The 19,891-nt window shown below is 37.7% G+C and overlaps 1 protein-coding gene across 4 annotated transcripts in view; it reads left to right on the top strand.

Annotated features, from left to right (window-relative positions):
- Positions 1-8,933: 8,933 nt before the first annotated feature.
- LOC109421739 (uncharacterized) overlaps positions 8,934-19,891 on the top strand; it is a 118,472-nt gene continuing 107,514 nt past the window's right edge. Inside the window, exon 1 of one of the 4 annotated variants that reach the window (XM_029851939.2) lies at positions 8,934-9,153. The gene's annotated coding sequence lies outside the window, so the exon portion shown is untranslated. Of the gene's footprint in view, positions 9,360-19,891 lie in introns of all 4 variants that reach the window. The other 3 variants (XM_019696270.3, XM_019696269.3, XM_029851940.2) reach the window with 3 other exon arrangements.

Here is a 19,891-nt window from a genome sequence, read left to right as displayed (position 1 = left end):
AAAAAAAAATGAGGAAAATTCAGGGTCGCCTATTTTCCCGGAAAACTCAGGTGGATTTTTTTTTTGTTTTCCCCTGACACTACTTACTTTGAAAAATCATAACTCAAGAACGAAGCATCGTAGAAACAAAGTTTTTTTAGAAAATGAAAGCAAATCTCAGAAATCCAAAAAAAATATGAACTGGAATAAGTTTCCCACAAAATTTTTCACAGTTGAGAAAATTCGTAAAGAAAAGCCGGAAAAACTATGCCCGAACTCATGGAAAATTTTCGAAAAAATATTTTTGAGAAGGTTATTTTATAAGCTTTAATCGCTGAAATTTTTGGAATGCACTTTTTTTCGTTTTTGAGTTATGGTCAATTTTGTTGAAAAATGTCCAAATGTGCCGTAAAAGTCTTTTCATTGAAAAATCATAACTCAAGAACGAAGCATCGTAGAAACAAAGTTTTTTAATGAAAATGAAAGCAAATTTTCTCAGGAATCCAAAAAAAATACGAAATGGAAAAAGATTTTCACAAAATTTTTCACCGTTGAGAAAATTTGTAAAGAAAAGCCGGAAAAACTATGTCCGAACTGGTGGAAAATTTAAAAAAAAAAATTTGAGAAGGTAATTTCATAAGCTTTGATCGCTGAAATTTTTGGAATGCACCTTATTTTCGTTCCTGAGTTAGGGCAAATTTTGTGGAAAATGATCATATAATATAGGCTTACATGGTCATTTTCACATAATTGACCATAACTCAGTAACGAGAAAAAAGCACATTTCAAAAATTTCAGCGATCGAAGCTTTCATTCCCAAAAATATTTTTTTGAAAATTTTCCACGACGTCGGACATAGTTTTTCCGGCTTTTCTTTATGAATTTTCTCAACGGTGGAAAAGTTTGTGGAAAACTTTTTCCACTTCATATTTTTTTTTTGGATTCCTGAGAAAATTTGCTTTCATTTTCATTAAAAAAAAAAACTTTGTTTCTACGATGCTTCGTTCTTGAGTTATGATTTTTCAAAGAAAAGGCTTTTACAGCACATTTGGACATTTTTCAACAAAATTGGCCATAACTCAGTAACGAAAAAAAGTGAATTCCAAAAATTTCAGCGATTAAAGCTTATGAAATATCCTTCTCAAAAATATTTTTTGGAAAATTTTCCACTAGTTCGAGCATAGTTTTTCCGGCTTTTCTTTACGAATTTTCTCAACTGTGAAAAATTTTGTGGGAAACTTTTTCCAGTTCATATTTTTTTTGGATTTCTGAGATTTGCTTTCATTTTCTAAAAAAACTTTGTTTCTACGATGCTTCGTTCTTGAGTTATGATTTTTCAAAGTAAGTAGTGTCAGGGGAAAACAAAAAATTTCCACCTGAGTTTTCCGGGAAAATAGGCGACCCTGAATTTTCCTCAATTTTTTTTTTGTTCATATATCCATGAGCCCTGCCTGTGGAAAAAGTTTCATGAAAATCTGATACCCTTCGGCCCAATTTGTACGATAATAAAAAAAAAATACCCTACACTTAGCGATTTCCGCTTCTCGCCACCCCACAGTGGCTGATTTCGTCATTTTAGCGCGCTTAATTAATAACTTTTTTATTATGAAGTTCAGCGTCATGGTGTCTTCGAGAAAGTTTTTCACTATAATAAGGAGCTTCTTTTGAACTTCTGTGAAAAATGATCAATCCCCCTAACAGTGAGATAGAAAATTTATTTTTTGAATTTTTCAGAATACGAGGTTGGTGTCTTTACAAAAGTAGTAGAAAATGTTGTTTGGAGCAACTTTGTCGAACACACCAAGTTTGTAACTCCGTTACTTTTCAAGATACGTTACGTTTTCTATCATCAGCCCCTTGAAAAAGGTTTTTGCGCAATAACTTTCTTAAAATTGATTCTTCATTTTTCTCATGTTCTACAAAGTTATAGATAATGGTAAAACACACAACTTTGCTTAACATGACATCCCGCTAATTCCAAAGTTAAAATAGTTATAACGGTTTTAATAGTTTTTTGGGCCATATTTCAAGCATATATAACTTAGCTATAGGCAATTATATGCAAATTTCCTTTTACGCATGTGTAAGTACAAGTAATTGTTTCTCTTAGAAAGCCAAAATCATCAAACTGTAAGAGACTGTAAGATGGTTTTTGTATAGAAACTTACATACATTTATTTTACTCTTATATGGGATTTATTTATATTTTCAACATATTTATTTGACAGTTCATGACAGCTAGCATTCTTTTGTTATTGTAAGTGTGTGTTCATATAAAGAAAGGTTTGTGGAGTATTCTGGATCATTCATGAAGTACGTTACATAAAAACTCACCATCTACTTCTATTTTCTAACTAACTCACAGTGCTCCACGTAGTCCACGAAAAGGGCGAACGAAGCGCCATTTCTTATAAAATTCCAAACATGCGCGTGACATATTCTGTGAATGTTCCCACTAGTACATGTCTACATATGTCTACAGTGGTTATAGTAAATTATAAATCTTATTGCACTTCAAAGAAAGCTGCTGTTAAATCGAGATATGACGAAATAAGTAACACTTTATGCGTTTTTTCGTATAAGTATAAAATAAATGGATGTAAGTTGCTATACAAAAACCATCTTCAGTCTCTTATAGTTTGATGATTTTGGCTTTCTAAGAGAGACAATTACTTGTACTTTCAGATGCGTAAAAGGAAATTTGCATATAATTGCCTATAGCTAAGTTATATATGCTTGAAATATAGCCCAAAAAACTATAAAAACCGTTATAACTATTTTTGGACTATTTATTTTGGAATTAGCGGGATGTCATGTTCAGCAAAGTTGTGTGTTTTACTATTATCTATAACTTTGTAGAACATGAGAAAAATGTAGAATCAATTTTAAGAAAGTTATTGCGCAAAAACCTTTTTCAAGGGGCTGATGATAAAAAACGTAACGTATCTTGAAAAGTAACGGAGGTCTAAACTCGGTGTCTTCGGCAAAGTTGCTCCAAACAACATTTTCTACAACTTTTGTGAAGACACCAACCTCGTATCTTGAAAAATTCAAAAAATAAATTTTCTATCTCACTGTTAGGGGGATTGATCATTTTTCACAGAAGTTCAAAAGAAGCTCCTTATTATAGTGAAAAACTTTCTCGAATACACCATGACGCTGAACTTCATAATAAAAAAGTTATTAATTAAGCGCGCTAAAATGACGAAATCAGCCACTGTGCACCCGCATCTTGTGTATATCGGAGTACAGGTCGGACTCGATTACCCGGGGATTCAATTAACCGGGGGCCCAATTATCCGGCAAAAACGGCTCGATCATCCGGGAAAAAGTTTGTTTTTGCTTTGTTTACAAATTTTTAGATTACAATATGTCAAACAATGTGATAAACATCAAATACAGCACCTGTAAATAGGATTAGGCCTATTTGAAAATTGTTTTTATTTTTTCAAATTTTTCAGCAAAAATTTCATTTATAAAAAACATGGTTATAATAATACCAGATGTTGAGTTTAGGCACTACAACGTCATGTATGATAGCTTCTATGTTTAACGAACAGTTTTTGATTGAAAAACATCGAAAATAAAAGAAAACCATGGCTCGATTATCCGGGTGATTCGATTATCCGGGGTGAAATAATTTTGGAGTCACCCGGATAATCGAGTCCGACCTGTATCGTCTTTGTATTCCTTCGTGCAACATGCGACTCGATGAGAGAACACAGACGTGCCTGGTAACTGGAACAGAACCAACAGAATGGAAGAGAAACTGCTGAGTGGTTCATTCATCACTTTGGTTTCCAAACACTGAGTAGAAGAAAAATAAGAAGGAGAGAAGAAGAAGATGACCTGCGTTCCATGTCTGAAATGTTTTATGTTTACAAGTTTTGCCGAAAAACTTTGATCAGGAAAATGTGACCTAATAGTCCAATATAACTTATTTCGCAAAAATACGAGTACTTATTTTTAAAGTTTTTAAATATCCCTGAATGTTTCCAATTGCCTTTACACAAACAAATGTCTTTGAGATATCGATTTCTTTTATCGATTGAAAAGAATGATCGTATATTCATACTCATTTGGCTTTCACGCAACTTTATTCATTTAGACTCAGTCCCTTTCCAGAAAAAAAAATCCCAGCTACATCTACCTAAATTACACTTCCAATTGCTTTTAACCTTTCAGTACAACACCCATACGTTCTGCAATATCTTAGGATCCTGATTGTTTAGAGCAAAACTGTCTTCGGCAAAGTTGTTATAAATGTCATGGGCTACTTGCTACAGATAAAGTTGATTCGCAATGCGTCCACTAGGCGGCGCTAGTGGGCATACAAATCTGGTATTTAATATCTCAGGGTCCTGATGACTTAGAAAAATGCTCTCTTCGGCTTATAGATGATTGGTCATTTAATTTGAAATGCTATCACTCGGCGGCGCTATTGAGCACGTAAATTTTATATCTTATGTATCTCAGGATGACTGATGACTTAGAATGATGCTGTCTTCGGCAAAGTTGTTTGGTAAATCAAGGGCTAAAAGATGGTTGATCGTTAAATTTTAAATTCCACCACTAGCTGGCGCTAGTGAGCATGTAAATTTTATATCTTATTTATTTCAGGATCCTTAATACTGCTAAATATGGTATCATCGGTGAAGTTGTTCAGTAATTCAAGGTCTTTCAGATGTTTGGCCATTTAGTTTGAAATTCTACCATCAGGCGGCACTAGTAAGCGTCTTATGTAACTTAGGATCCTGATTGCTTAGAAATATGGTGTCTTCGGCAAAGTTGTTTCGTAGGTCAAACACATATAGATGACTGATCGTTTGATTCGGAATTTCACCACAAGGCAGCGCTAGTGAGCATGTCAATTTTATACGTAATAAATCTCTGGATCGTGGTTACTTAGAGATGGTACCTTTGACAAAGCGGTTTAGTAGGTCAAGTGAATTCAGTTGAATGGTCGTAGTGAGCATGTTATCTATTAGTCTTCAATTTTTTTATGATTCGGTTGATATATGACCGCCTGAAAAAAATACAGCTTGTTGAAAACATTCTGTGAAATTCTGCCATTTGCATATTTTAGCAAATTTATATTATGCGTTACCTTGTAGTGGAATCTTGCATGACACAGCACATAAACTGTAAGCTTTTCATGTACTAAGCAACTATGCCGAAGACATCATTTTTCCAAGTAACCAGAACCCTGAGATATATGAGTTATAAAATATAAACCTATATGTGCAGTTCCGAGCCATACGTCTCTCTATCGGTAAGTCTTTGACCTACCACACAACTTTATCGAAGACACCATCTTTCTGAGTAATTAATACACTGAGATATAAGAGTTTTTAAAATTTGAATACTCAATAGCGGCCCCTAGATGTGGAGGTCCTATCCATACGGCTCTCCACCATTTAGTCTTTGAATTTCCAAACAACTTTGCCAAACACACAATTTTCCTAAGTAATCAGGATCCTGAGATGTAGGACATATAAAATGTACATGCTCACTAGCGCCGCCTAGTGCTGGAATTCCGGATCAGACGGCCATTCATCTATAGGCCTTTGACAGACCAAATAACTTTGCCGAAGAAACCATCTTTCTACGAAATTAGGATCCTGCGATATATGAGCAATAAAATTTTAATGCTCACTAGCGCCACCTAGATGTGGAGCTCCGAACCATACGTATCTTAATCAGATTTATTAATATGACCTACCAAAAAACTTTGTCAAAGACATCATCTTTCTAAGTACTCAGGATCCTGAGTTATCTGAGATATAAATCTTACATGCTCATTAGCGCCGCCTATCGGTTGAAATATAAATTACTCTGGTCACCAGGGGTGGCATTCCGCACTGAAAATGTGCACAGTGCAGCTCATTTTCATATTAAAACCGCGCACACTTACACTCACACTGAGGAGTATGCCATCCCTGCTGGTCACCTCGTGATAGCTCAAGTAACTTTGCCGAAGACACCATATTGCTAGAGCATTAAGGTTTTGTGATATAATAGTTCACATTTAACTGTCTATCAAATCTATATATATATGTATATACAGCCATTCCATAGAAAAACGATATAGTGCATCTCCAATTGTCGTGAAACTTGGTGGGCTTGTAGTTCTTCGGAAATAATTAGACCCGTATTTTTTTATTTCGTCATTAGGGTGACCAATTTTCATATAGGGTGGTTCAAAAATTCAAGGTTTTTCAAAACTAAAAATTTTCAAAAAATCGTAACTTTTGAACCATTTGACCGATTTTAAACTTCTATTTTTTGTTTGAAAGATATTGAATTGTAGTTTTAAGGAAAAAAGTTAAAGGGGCTAAAATGTAAAGAGTACTATAAATTATGCAAATATATTAGTTTTTTCACGTTTTCATGGTCTCGGGACCAAAGAAGTACCCTGGTTTTATATTTTTATCAGAAAATTCAGGAAATTTGGCGTAACATATCAAAAAATCAGAAAAATATGTTGTTTTGGTTTTGAGATATGATTTTTTGAATATAGAGAGTCATATATTTTACTACTAGCTACTCTAAAATTGCTTGAAATTGCAAATTCTCATAAAACTATGCATAGTATTGCTTTTTAAAGTGATTCCTGGTGGTTTTGGTATCCATAATATTATAAGGAATCAAAATATAATCAAATTTAAAAAGTGTCTTGTATGGGAAAATTTGACCTTTTATTTTCAAAAAATCATATCTCAAAAACTAAAAAACATACATCTCTGATTTTTTTATATGTTACGCCAAATTTCCTGAATTTTCTGATAAAAATATAAAACCAGGGTTCCGAGACCATGAAAACCTGAAAAAAACTAATATATTTGCATATTTTATAGTACTCTTTACATTTTAGCCCCTTTAACGTATTTTTCCAATTCAATAGCTTTCAAACAAAAAAAAAAGAAGTCTGTCTGTCTGTCTGTCTGTCTGTCTGTCTGTCTGTCTGTCTGTCTGTCTGTCTGTCTGTCTGTCTGTCTGTCTGTCTGTCTGTCTGTCTGTCTGTCTGTCTGTCTGTCTGTCTGTCTGTCTGTCTGTCTGTCTGTCTGTCTGTCTGTCTGTCTGTCTGTCTGTCTGTCTGTCTGTCTGTCTGTCTGTCTGTCTGTCTGTCTGTCTGTCTGTCTGTCTGTCTGTCTGTCTGTCTGTCTGTCTGTCTGTCTGTCTGTCTGTCTGTCTGTCTGTCTGTCTGTCTGTCTGTCTGTCTGTCTGTCTGTCTGTCTGTCTGTCTGTCTGTCTGTCTGTCTGTCTGTCTGTCTGTCTGTCTGTCTGTCTGTCTGTCTGTCTGTCTGTCTGTCTGTCTGTCTGTCTGTCTGTCTGTCTGTCTGTCTGTCTGTCTGTCTGTCTGTCTGTCTGTCTGTCTGTCTGTCTGTCTGTCTGTCTGTCTGTCTGTCTGTCTGTCTGTCTGTCTGTCTGTCTGTCTGTCTGTCTGTCTGTCTGTCTGTCTGTCTGTCTGTCTGTCTGTCTGTCTGTCTGTCTGTCTGTCTGTCTGTCTGTCTGTCTGTCTGTCTGTCTGTCTGTCTGTCTGTCTGTCTGTCTGTCTGTCTGTCTGTCTGTCTGTCTGTCTGTCTGTCTGTCTGTCTGTCTGTCTGTCTGTCTGTCTGTCTGTCTGTCTGTCTGTCTGTCTGTCTGTCTGTCTGTCTGTCTGTCTGTCTGTCTGTCTGTCTGTCTGTCTGTCTGTCTGTCTGTCTGTCTGTCTGTCTGTCTGTCTGTCTGTCTGTCTGTCTGTCTGTCTGTCTGTCTGTCTGTCTGTCTGTCTGTCTGTCTGTCTGTCTGTCTGTCTGTCTGTCTGTCTGTCTGTCTGTCTGTCTGTCTGTCTGTCTGTCTGTCTGTCTGTCTGTCTGTCTGTCTGTCTGTCTGTCTGTCTGTCTGTCTGTCTGTCTGTCTGTCTGTCTGTCTGTCTGTCTGTCTGTCTGTCTGTCTGTCTGTCTGTCTGTCTGTCTGTCTGTCTGTCTGTCTGTCTGTCTGTCTGTCTGTCTGTCTGTCTGTCTGTCTGTCTGTCTGTCTGTCTGTCTGTCTGTCTGTCTGTCTGTCTGTCTGTCTGTCTGTCTGTCTGTCTGTCTGTCTGTCTGTCTGTCTGTCTGTCTGTCTGTCTGTCTGTCTGTCTGTCTGTCTGTCTGTCTGTCTGTCTGTCTGTCTGTCTGTCTGTCTGTCTGTCTGTCTGTCTGTCTGTCTGTCTGTCTGTCTGTCTGTCTGTCTGTCTGTCTGTCTGTCTGTCTGTCTGTCTGTCTGTCTGTCTGTCTGTCTGTCTGTCTGTCTGTCTGTCTGTCTGTCTGTCTGTCTGTCTGTCTGTCTGTCTGTCTGTCTGTCTGTCTGTCTGTCTGTCTGTCTGTCTGTCTGTCTGTCTGTCTGTCTGTCTGTCTGTCTGTCTGTCTGTCTGTCTGTCTGTCTGTCTGTCTGTCTGTCTGTCTGTCTGTCTGTCTGTCTGTCTGTCTGTCTGTCTGTCTGTCTGTCTGTCTGTCTGTCTGTCTGTCTGTCTGTCTGTCTGTCTGTCTGTCTGTCTGTCTGTCTGTCTGTCTGTCTGTCTGTCTGTCTGTCTGTCTGTCTGTCTGTCTGTCTGTCTGTCTGTCTGTCTGTCTGTCTGTCTGTCTGTCTGTCTGTCTGTCTGTCTGTCTGTCTGTCTGTCTGTCTGTCTGTCTGTCTGTCTGTCTGTCTGTCTGTCTGTCTGTCTGTCTGTCTGCCAACGACGCACCGACAACACGCTAAATGCGCCGATAGTAACGACAACGGTAGCAGTACGTTGTAAAGCCACAGCTTAGTGAAAAAAATCTTCGCGCGCAAGAAATCCACTATCTCCTGGAGCGAGAGAAAGAGACTAAAGAGAGAGTTGCCGGGCCGGCCCAGCACAGCACAAACATAGCAGGTACCTACCTACTACCAGAGCCTAGTAGCTCGCACTAAGACTGCACTCGCGGCGGCAGCTTGGCACGCGCGCGCAACTTTTCTCGTCCGAAACGGCTCAAGTCGCGTCAGTTGATGTCCAGCGGTCGTTGTCGGTTGTCGCGTTGTTTGCAACACAGCAAATAGTGTTACTCGCGGGTGCACGACTCGGTAATCATAGCGGTGGGCGACTCTTTATAGTGATAGATCTTCTGTCGTAATCGACGGTTTGCACTTGATACTTGACTTCTTTCTTGCGGCGTCCGTCTATCTCGTGTGGTGTGTACATATTTTGCTTATTATGATTGATTCGATGCTCCTCGTTCATTACGCAGGAGATGTGATTGTGGCGTAACGTAATAGCGCAATATCTGGAGCGAAGATTGATTGCCGCCGTGTTCTACTGACCTAGAATGAAGGGACTGACTGCCTGCCGAACGTGCTGCTCTAGTCGGTCAAAAGTGTGTGCTGATAACTCGAAATGGGTAAATTTGTTCGGTCAAGCCATAGAAAGTGCGTGTTGATCTAATTTCAAGCATGACCACCTTTGACGCCAATTTGGCAGTGGTTGTCGCTTGTGGCAGCTTGCCAACGAGTAACATTGGGCTACGAAAAATATCACAACGCTTGGCACCCATTGCATTGGTATTCATAAAATCAAACCAAAAATATACATTTTTGAGTTAATTGCACTCAAATATTGCAAATATATGAAATTTTTGTTATATTAAAAAACATGCAGTAAAACAATGTTTCCAATAAGTTTCTCAGAGTTTGGCTTATTGGCAGAAGCCGACTATCAAAATGTAAGTCACGAAAAATTTAAAACATCTTATTTTTGCTCTTTGCATAAGAGCAGAAGATTTCATCAAAGACTAAATTATTACCGACACACATACAAAAAAGTTATTATATTCCATAAATTTAAAAAAAAACTACCAATAAATAAATAGGAATGAAAGCAATATAAAACAGCAAATATTGCATGAAGAAATCATAAAATGTACAAACGAATTGAATTTTTTCATAAACTGACGCTGTGTTGAACTAACATCTGTTAAAAAAACACGTTAATAAAGATGAAAAAAAAATATAAACTGATTTGTGAGTCGAAAATGCAATAAATAATTCAACAATTGCCATAAAAAAGTACATATACAGGAGGTGGTCAAAATGTTTCGGATAGGCAACTTTTTTTTCTCTCATAAAAATGTTCAACATGCTGTAACTTTTCATAGAGTGCATGGAAAATTCTCAAACTTTGACTGTTTGTCCACCTATCATAAAGTCTGTCCACGTTAAATTTCGGACACCAAATCTGTAATATCAACGATTCACAGTGACAATCCAGTGACAAAACATGCAAACGTCGGTGCTTCCTGTTTACTTTAGCCCTTAACCTCGAAAACAAAATTTAGTTCATTCAAATGTGTTCATATTCAGCGATGTTATGACGTTTTCAAAAAATGTAATAAAATTGATTTTGTTAAAATGCACTAAAAATATAAGAAAGTGCGGTCCTCTATCATCAAAAATAAACTGCATTGCTTCACCAACCATTCCTGAAGTGGGTTTATTTTGACGTGCTAGTCCTGCCGAATTACTTACGAGATAGAAGATGATTGTTTTTGCGAATCTGTGACAAAAGGTCGAAAGACATAAGAACGAAGGACAAAAGGTCGAATGGGACAAAAGGTCGAATGGGACAAAAGGTCGAATGGGACAAAAGGTTAAATAGACAAAAGACAAATTTGAAGACATGAAAAAGTGATCAAAATTTGACAGATTTGTCAAAATTCTGAACCTTAACCCCCCGAAGAAGCTAGGTTTTTCGCACCACGATAGCGTTGTGCACGTTCAGCGTGCCTATCTGGGCTGGGTCATATCGACCCCAACATTCTACTAGGGTTAATAAAGCCAAACAGTCTATGAATTAAAAAAGGACAAATCTCTGGGTATTATATGAGCAAACAAAATGAAATTATTTGCTTATACAGTGCAATTCATAGGAACTACCTATTATTCCAAGAAAGGATGATCACTAAGCACAAATAGTCAATGAACATTTCTGCAGTAAAGCTAGGATGAACAGCTATTGAATAAAAGAAGGCAAAATGTCTGATTGAAATATAAGCACCCAAAGAGTCAATAATTATTTCAGCAACAAAACTTAAAAGAACAGCCTATAAATTAAAGAAGGAAAAAATCCTAAACAAAATATCTAACTAAATTTCCATTAAATACTACATCAACACAACTTGAAAGAACAGCCTATAAACGAAAGAAGGAAAAATTTCCTATGGAAATGTTAGTGGCTACATATAATGTTCTCTCAATGAGTAACAACACAGACTCATCAATTTTTAATTCTTATAAGTGAGACACACCAGCTGGTAACTTGGTCTACTAAATTTTTTGTTCATTCGACCTTTTGTCCCATTCGAAATTTGTCCCATTAGACCTTTTGTCCCTTCGACCTTTTGTCCTTTGACCTTCTGTCCTAAAGCCGTTTTTGCAACAACGAGCAGGATTGACAAGATTTTTCGCACATAAACAAAGAAAAATTACGAGATTTTTTGCATGCCACGTAAACCAGAGATGAAATGACAAAAATATGAATATCTAGGACCAAATATTGCCAAGTTGGAGAAGCATCACCCTCTCTCAAACGAAACATGTTCATGTTTTGAAGTATCGTTGTGAATTCTCAAAAATTTATCGAATCACGAAAATATATTCTATAATGAGTGAAAAAAATCAAATTTCATGAATTTTGAATTGCGCATAATTAAACTAAAAATGATAATTGTGTAAATTACTTCATTTAGTATCAGAAGTGTACGTTATTAAGAACATTCACGAACGAAAATGATAACTGTGAAAATAAGTCAGCAAATTTGGAAAATGGGGCCTTAAAATTTGAGATTTCGAGCAGATCACTAACATGACAACTAATTTTTGAACTGTCACATCTCGGAATGAACTTTTTTCCCGTTACTGAGTTATGGTCAATTATGTGAAAATGACCATGTAAGCCTATATTATATGGTCATTTTTCATAAAATTTGCCATAACTTAGGAACGAAAATTAAGTGTATTCCAAAAATTTCAGCGATCAAAGCTTATGAAATTAACTTCTCAAAAATATTTTTTTAAAAATTTTCCACGAGTTTGGGCATAGTTTTTCCGGCTTTTCTTTATGAATTTTCTCAACAGTGGAAAATTTTGTGGAAAACTTTTTCCACTTCATATTTTTTTTTTTATTCCTGAGAAAATTTGCTTTCATTTTCATTAAAAAACTTTGTTTCTACAAAGCTTCGTTCTTGAGTTATGATTTTTCAAAGAAAAGGCTTTTATGGCACATTTGGACATTTTTCAACAAAATTGGCCATAGCTCAAAAACGAAAAAAGTGCATTCCAAAAATTTCAGCGATTAAAGCTTATAAAATAACCTTCTCAAAAATATTTTTTCGAAAATTTTTCGCGAGTTCGGGCATAGTTTTTCCGGCTTTTCTTAACGAATTTTCTCAACTGTGGAAAATTTTGTGGGAAACTTTTTCCAGTTCATATTTTTTTTTTGGATTTCTGAGAAAATTAGCTTTCATTTTCTAAAAAAAACTTTGTTTCTTGAGTTATGATTTTTCAAAGTAAGTAGTGGCAGGGGAAAACAAAAAGTTTCCACCAGAGTTTTCCGGGAAAATAGGCGACCCTGAATTTTCCTCATTTTTTTTTGTTCATATATCCATGAGCCCTGCCTGTGGAAAATGTTTCATGAAAACCTGAGACCCTTCGGCCCAATTTGTACAATAATTAAAAAAAAATGCGCAATATTTTGTTGATAAACGTTGAGAATTTCATTGAATTCGGATATCTGGTTTCCGAGATATGACAGATCAAAAATCAGTTGTCAAAAATTTTTCTTTTACCAGAACAGTTTATCAGATTATCCAATCGAGTTCAAATTTGCGCCAATGATGCACATATTATATGTTGACAAACAGTCAAAATTTGAGATTTTTTTATGCACTCTATGAAAAGTTACAGCATGTTGAATATTTTTGTGAGAGAAAACAAAGTTGCCTATCCCGAACATTTTGACCACCCCCTGTATCTCCCATCAAATAGTTAAAATGTTTCATTAAAAATACAAAAAAGAATAAAATTTACATTACAAAAATATCGAAAACACTATAGAATATTTAAAAAGAAAAATGCAGTAAAAATAACTAAAATTTCAAAATAGCAATCAAATGAAATGCAATTTTAGCAAAAATGTCTTCCGATTCATAGCTACATTGTGGATTGAAGAACTGAGGCGGCAGAAGGCCCAAGCGGCAATTTCAAGCTTCAATTTTGCCTTTTGACAGTCGAATTTACTAGTTGTAAGAATTATCCGGGTTCTGAAGATCAAAACCCTTTTAACGTGTTTGTGTTTTTCATTTCTACCGATTATTTATTAATCAATTTCGCCCCAAAGTAGCATTTTTAAATTTCTTTGCTTTGGAGTAATCTAACTTAAAGAAGGACAAGGTATTTGGAGTGCATACAGTGTATCAAACAATAGTCCGTACAGTGAATTTTTCGTCATATTTTTATTTAATTACAACTTACAACTTTTAAATGCGTGAATCAAATTCGCTGCAAATGTAATCCTGAGCTACCTATATATTAAAGATTATTTGCTAAAAATTTTGAGTAAAATTAGATAAAAATTCTAAAAGTTATCGAATTTTTAGACAGGTTTTTGAACAAATTTTTAAAACATTTTAAACAATATGTACTCGATAAAACATTTTCATTTGTTTATGTGTTACAACTTATATTCACTACAAAAAAAAATGAAAAATATGTATATGTTCAGAGTATCATTTGGAATTTTATCATATTTTCATCAATAAAAGTGTTTTCAACTTCTTAAAACTCTCTTATTGTAATATTGTTATACAGAATCTACTATTTAAGCTATAGACTGCTCTTATAGTAAACATGCTAACGAAGCAAATAATACCAATTTTGTTGATGTTTCTGGTAAAAGTTTAAAAATGGGGTTCTGTAAACTAGATGACTAAAATTTGAAGTTGCACAAAGTGGTCAAAAAATGTAGCATAGTAGAAAAGAAAAAATCTCACAAATAAAATATAATTTCCAAACACAATAAAAATTACTGTATCGATAAGAACAGATATTTCTCGATTGGTAAGAGCAATTTTTACTGGAATATTTGATCAAGAGCCACCATTACGGGCCTTCTCAATGCAAACATTTTTGTTTCATTTCTCAACAACACCAGTAGCAACAAACGTTAAGCAAGCGAATGTCCTAATTACTGCTTACTGCATTCGTTTTTATGGTATAACAAGCCTTGCCGTCTGAAGGATCGAATGAGCTGAAAAAAAAAATTGTTTAAATTAAATGCTTTCAGGAAAGCTAAGAAAATGTGTTTTAGTTCTTATGTTCCGTAGAAAACCTTAAAAAATAAGAAACTTATCAGAAAAATTTTTGTGGAAATGCCTTTATTGATTTTTCCCAGATTTTTATCAAGGCATTCCTTAGACAACTTGTTAAGAAAGCGAATGTGATAAATATTTAGATATTTTTGATAAAGGGTGATACGATCAAAATTTGGTCACACAATTTTTTTTCATAACTTTAGACTGCGTACACCAAAACAGCTGATTTTTGGACCAGTAATGCTACATTATATGTAGCTTATACCATAAAATTTTCATCAAAATCGATTAAGTATTGGTTGATATATAGATAAAACCATCGACCCACCTTTTTAAAATTTTGTACTAAGGCGCTCCATAGTAAATTTTTGGAAATTTAAGATCAGTAAAGCACAATTTTGATTATAGAACTACCAATACTGCTCCGATTTTTATCAAAATTTTACAGTATATTACTATTATGAAAATATGTTCTTAGTAAAATTTTGAGCCATTTTGTATGAATACTTTCAAATTTGTAGCAGTTTGAATATGAAAAAAACTGACCGGGTGCCACTTAAGCAAATATAACTTTGTAACGGCTGGATCAAATTGAATGAAATTTTTACACAACATTTTGATATGCATACTTCACATACAGAAAATTTTTCTTTGAAATCGGTTAAGTATCTCTGACTCTATAAATAAAACAGTAAAAATGTGTTCTTATTTGTGAATCCTCTTTGCACAAAATTTTAAAATTGCAGATCTCAGGGATCAACAATATCTCCGCAAATACTAGACCGATTTCGATGAAAATTTTATGGTACAAGCTACATATAATGTACCATTACTGGTCCAAAAATCAGCTGTTTTGGTGTACGCAGTCTAGAGTTATGAAAAAAAATGTGTGACCAAAATTTGACTTGACTTGACAAAATTTGACAAAATTTGACCACCTAAACAAATATAACTTTGTAACGACTGGATCAAATTGAATGAAATTTTTACACAACATTTTGATATATAAACTTTACATACAGAAAAATTTTCATTGAAATTGGTTCAGTATTTCTGGCTCTATAAATAAAAGAGTAAAAATGTGTCTTATTTTTTAAAGCTCTTTGTACAAAATTTTAAAATTGCAGTTTTCAGGATTCACAATATCTCCGCAAATACTAAACCGATTTTGATGAAAACTTTATTGTATAAGCTACATATAATGTACCATTACTGGTCCAAAAATCAGCTGTTTTGGTGTACGCAGTCTCAAATTATGAAACAAATTGTGTGACCAAATTTTGACCGTATCACCCTTAAGTTAGTGATAAGTAATGTTGAAAACATTAAAAAACACCTTTGTGCAAATGCAAATTTGGAGAATGGAGTTAATTGTTAGAGAACTCGACTGTTCTTCAAAATATCAGAACAATTGAAAGAAAATACAAACTCATGGAGTACAATATGCTATATTCTGAAAGAAGATGGTAAAAATCATTAGAACAGTTCATTTTATTTAATAAACAAAGTGTATTTATAATTTCTGAAACAGTCTATAAAATAATGTCAACATCGTACATCGAATAAGCTACATATAAGTGATACGCTCGCAAGTTACATATTTTTTACAATATCCTTTGTATCATTCTATAAATTTACCTGAATTCTGCTGAAATAAAATGTTAATTAGCAGTAACTTTAAAACAAAAAAAAAATATATAAACATAAAAGTGCATCAAACTTTGATCTTGGAATATTTCTAAATGGGGTAAATATCAAGATCAAAATTTGATTTGGTAGATCTTACACCGCAACGCACCTTTCTAAGGTGATCTACCCACGTTACGGGTTGTGTGTTATAGACACTCGCGTATACCAAAATTTAAAAAAAATCGTTTTACCTGATTATTAAATACTGTAATACCTTTCTAGATACGAATTTGCTGCAACCAAGCATTAAAACCGATCCCTCAAAATAGTAATTATGGGAAATACAAGTCTCCAGTTTGCCTAGTGGTTAAGGCTATGGATCGCCAATCCTGAAACGGCGGGTTCGATTCCCGTGCCGGTCGTGAAAAATTTCTCGGCTCCCTTGCTTACTTACCTTACCGATCAGGCTAAGGCCGGGGTGGCCTCCGCTGTACATAGTAGCCGTCTCCATTCCACTCGGTCCATGGCTGTTTGTCTCCAGTTCCGCACTCTGCGTAGGGTCCGCAGGTCGTCCTCCACTTGGTCGACCCACCTAGCTCGCTGCGCTCCACGTCTTCTTGTACCGGTCGGATGACTCTCGAGAACCATTTTAGTCGGGTTGCTATCCGACATCCTGATGACGTGACCCGCCCTCCGTAGCCTCCCGATTTTCGCGGTATGGACGATGGTTGATTCTCTCAGCAGCTGATGCAGCTCGTGGTTCATTCGCCTTCTCCAAGTCCCGTCTTCCATCTGCACTCCGCCGTAGATGGTACGCAACACCTTCCGTTCGAAACTCCAAGAGCGCGTTGGTCCTCTGCACGTAGGGTCTATGCTTCGTGCCCATAGAGGACGACCGGTCTAATCAGCGTTTTGTAGATAGTTAACTTCGTGTTACGGCGAACTTTATTCGATCGTAGAGTTCTGCGGAGTCCAAAGTAAGCACGATTTCCTGCCACAATGCGCCTCTGAATTTCTCTGCTGGTGTCGTTGTCGGCGGTCACCAAGTACACGAATTCTTCAACCGCCTCGATTTCATCACCGTCGATATAAATTCGGGGTGGCGGGCGCGATGATTCCTCCCTGGAGCCCTTTGCCATCATGTACTTTGTCTTCGACACATTAATGACTAATCCGATTCGTCTGGCTTCACTCTTTAGTCGGATGTACGTTTCCGCCATCGTCTCAAATTTACGAGCAATAATATCAATATCATCAGCAAAACCAAGCAGCTGAACGGACTTCGTGGAAATCGTTCCACTCGTGTTTATCTCCGCTCTCCTAATTACACCCTCTAAAGCAATGTTGAACAGCAAGCACGAAAGACCATCACCTTGCCGTAACCCTCTGCGAGATTCGAAGGGACTCGAGAGTGTCCCTGATACTCGAACTACGCACATCACTGGATCCATCGTCGCCTTGATCAATCGTATCTGTTTATCCGGGAATCCGTATTCGTGCATAATCTGCTATAGCTGTTCTCGATCGATCGTATCATACGCCGATTTAAAATCGATGAACAAGTGATGTGTGGGCACGTTGTATTTGCGGCATTTCTGCAACATCTGGTCCGTTGTAGCGCGTTCACCCATAAATCCAGCCTGATATTGCCCCACGAACTCTCTTGCAATCGGTGATAGACGGTGGCATAAAATTTGAGAGAGTATCTTGTAGGCAGCGCTCAGTAGTGTGATCGCGCGATAGTTCCCGCAATCCAACTTGTCGCCCTTTTTGTAGATGGGGCACACGATACCTTCCATCCATTCCTCCGGTAATACTTCCTACTTCCTCGAACTACGCACATCACTGGATCCATCGTCGCCTTGATCAATCGTATCTGTTTATCCGGGAATCCGTATTCGTGCATAATCTGCTATAGCTGTTCTCGATCGATCGTATCATACGCCGATTTAAAATCGATGAACAAGTGATGTGTGGGCACGTTGTATTTGCGGCATTTCTGCAACATCTGGTCCGTTGTAGCGCGTTCACCCATAAATCCAGCCTGATATTGCCCCACGAACTCTCTTGCAATCGGTGATAGACGGTGGCATAAAATTTGAGAGAGTATCTTGTAGGCAGCGCTCAGTAGTGTGATCGCGCGATAGTTCCCGCAATCCAACTTGTCGCCCTTTTTGTAGATGGGGCACACGATACCTTCCATCCATTCCTCCGGTAATACTTCCTACTTCCTCGAACTACGCACATCACTGGATCCATCGTCGCCTTGATCAATCGTATCTGTTTATCCGGGAATCCGTATTCGTGCATAATCTGCTATAGCTGTTCTCGATCGATCGTATCATACGCCGATTTAAAATCGATGAACAAGTGATGTGTGGGCACGTTGTATTTGCGGCATTTCTGCAACATCTGGTCCGTTGTAGCGCGTTCACCCATAAATCCAGCCTGATATTGCCCCACGAACTCTCTTGCAATCGGTGATAGACGGTGGCATAAAATTTGAGAGAGTATCTTATAGGCAGCGCTCAGTAGTGTGATCGCGCGATAGTTCCCGCAATCCAACTTGTCGCCCTTTTTGTAGATGGGGCACACGATACCTTCCATCCATTCCTCCGGTAATACTTCCTACTTCCAAATTTTGGTAATGACCCAGTGTAGTGCTCTCACCAGTGCTTCTCCACCGTCTTTTAGAAGCTCGCTTGGTAGTTGATCTGCCCCAGCGGCTTTGTTGTTTTTCAACCGACCAACCTCCTCCTCAATCTTTGAAGGTCAGGGGCCGGAAGTCTTTCGTCCTGTGCACATACTCCTAAATCTGTTACCACGCCACCTTCGGTACTTGCAACGTCGCCATTGAGGTGCTCATCGTAATGCTGCCGCCACCTCTCGGCCACCTCACGCTCGCTTGTGAAAATATTCCCGTGATTATCTCGGCACATATCGGCTTGTGGCACAAAGCCTCTGCGCGAGCGGTTCAGCTTCTCGTAGATCTTTCGTGTGTCCTTAGCGCGGTACAGCTCTTCCATCGCTTCGCGATCTCGTTCTCCTGCTGGCGCTTCTTCATCCGAAAGACTGAGTTCTGCCTGTTCCGCGCCTGTCTGTAACGTGCCTCATTCGCTCTCGTACGGTGTTGCAGCATTCTAGCACATGCTGCATTCTTCTCGTTTTTCAACTGTTCTCATTCGCCGTCGTATCAGTCGTTTCTGTGATTCGGAGTCACGAAGCCTAGTGCTGTAGCCGAGGTACTACCTATGGCGGATCGGATGTCGCTCCAGCCATCTTCAAGTGTAGCTGCGCCAAGCTGCTCTTCCGTTGGTGGGGCCACTGCTAACTGCTGCGCGTAGTCTTGAGCCACTTCTACGTTACGAAGTTGCTCAATGTTGAGCCGTGGCGTTCGACTTCGATGCGTGGTGATAACTGTCGAAAGTTTTGAGCGCATGCATACAGCGACTAAGTAGTGATCCGAATCTATATTCGCACTGCGGTATGTGCGGACATTGGTTATATCCGAGAAGAATTTACCGTCGATTAGAACGTGGTCGATTTGATTTTCTGTTTGATGGTCGGGTGATCTCCAGGTGGCTTTGGGGGCTGTCCATAAACCACGTGGTCATTTTTTTGGGACTTCTCAACCCACGCTTTACTTCGTCCCAGCCGACACTGGGACGACCACGCTGATGGGGCTACCACCTTCGATCTAGCTGGGCGTGGTGCAGCGTTTCTTACTCAGCCGTTGGATGCCAGAACAGACGCTGTTTGGGCCGCACCTCCTTGGTGAACAGACGCTCGGGTCGTACCTCCTCAATCTAGCTGAAGTCAGAAGGACAACAGTGCCCAGGCTGTACTACCAGCTAAGCGCACAACTCTTAGCTGGCGGTCTTTGTCATCGCTTGACCCATGGAAGCATGAGGTAGGATCTTGTGAGGACCAGAGCTATG

Source organism: Aedes albopictus, chromosome 3 (assembly GCF_035046485.1).
Source record: "Aedes albopictus strain Foshan chromosome 3, AalbF5, whole genome shotgun sequence".
NCBI lineage: Eukaryota > Metazoa > Arthropoda > Insecta > Diptera > Culicidae > Aedes > Aedes albopictus.
Note: the sequence above shows the minus strand (reverse complement) of the source record. Positions and strands in the feature narration are given on the sequence as shown.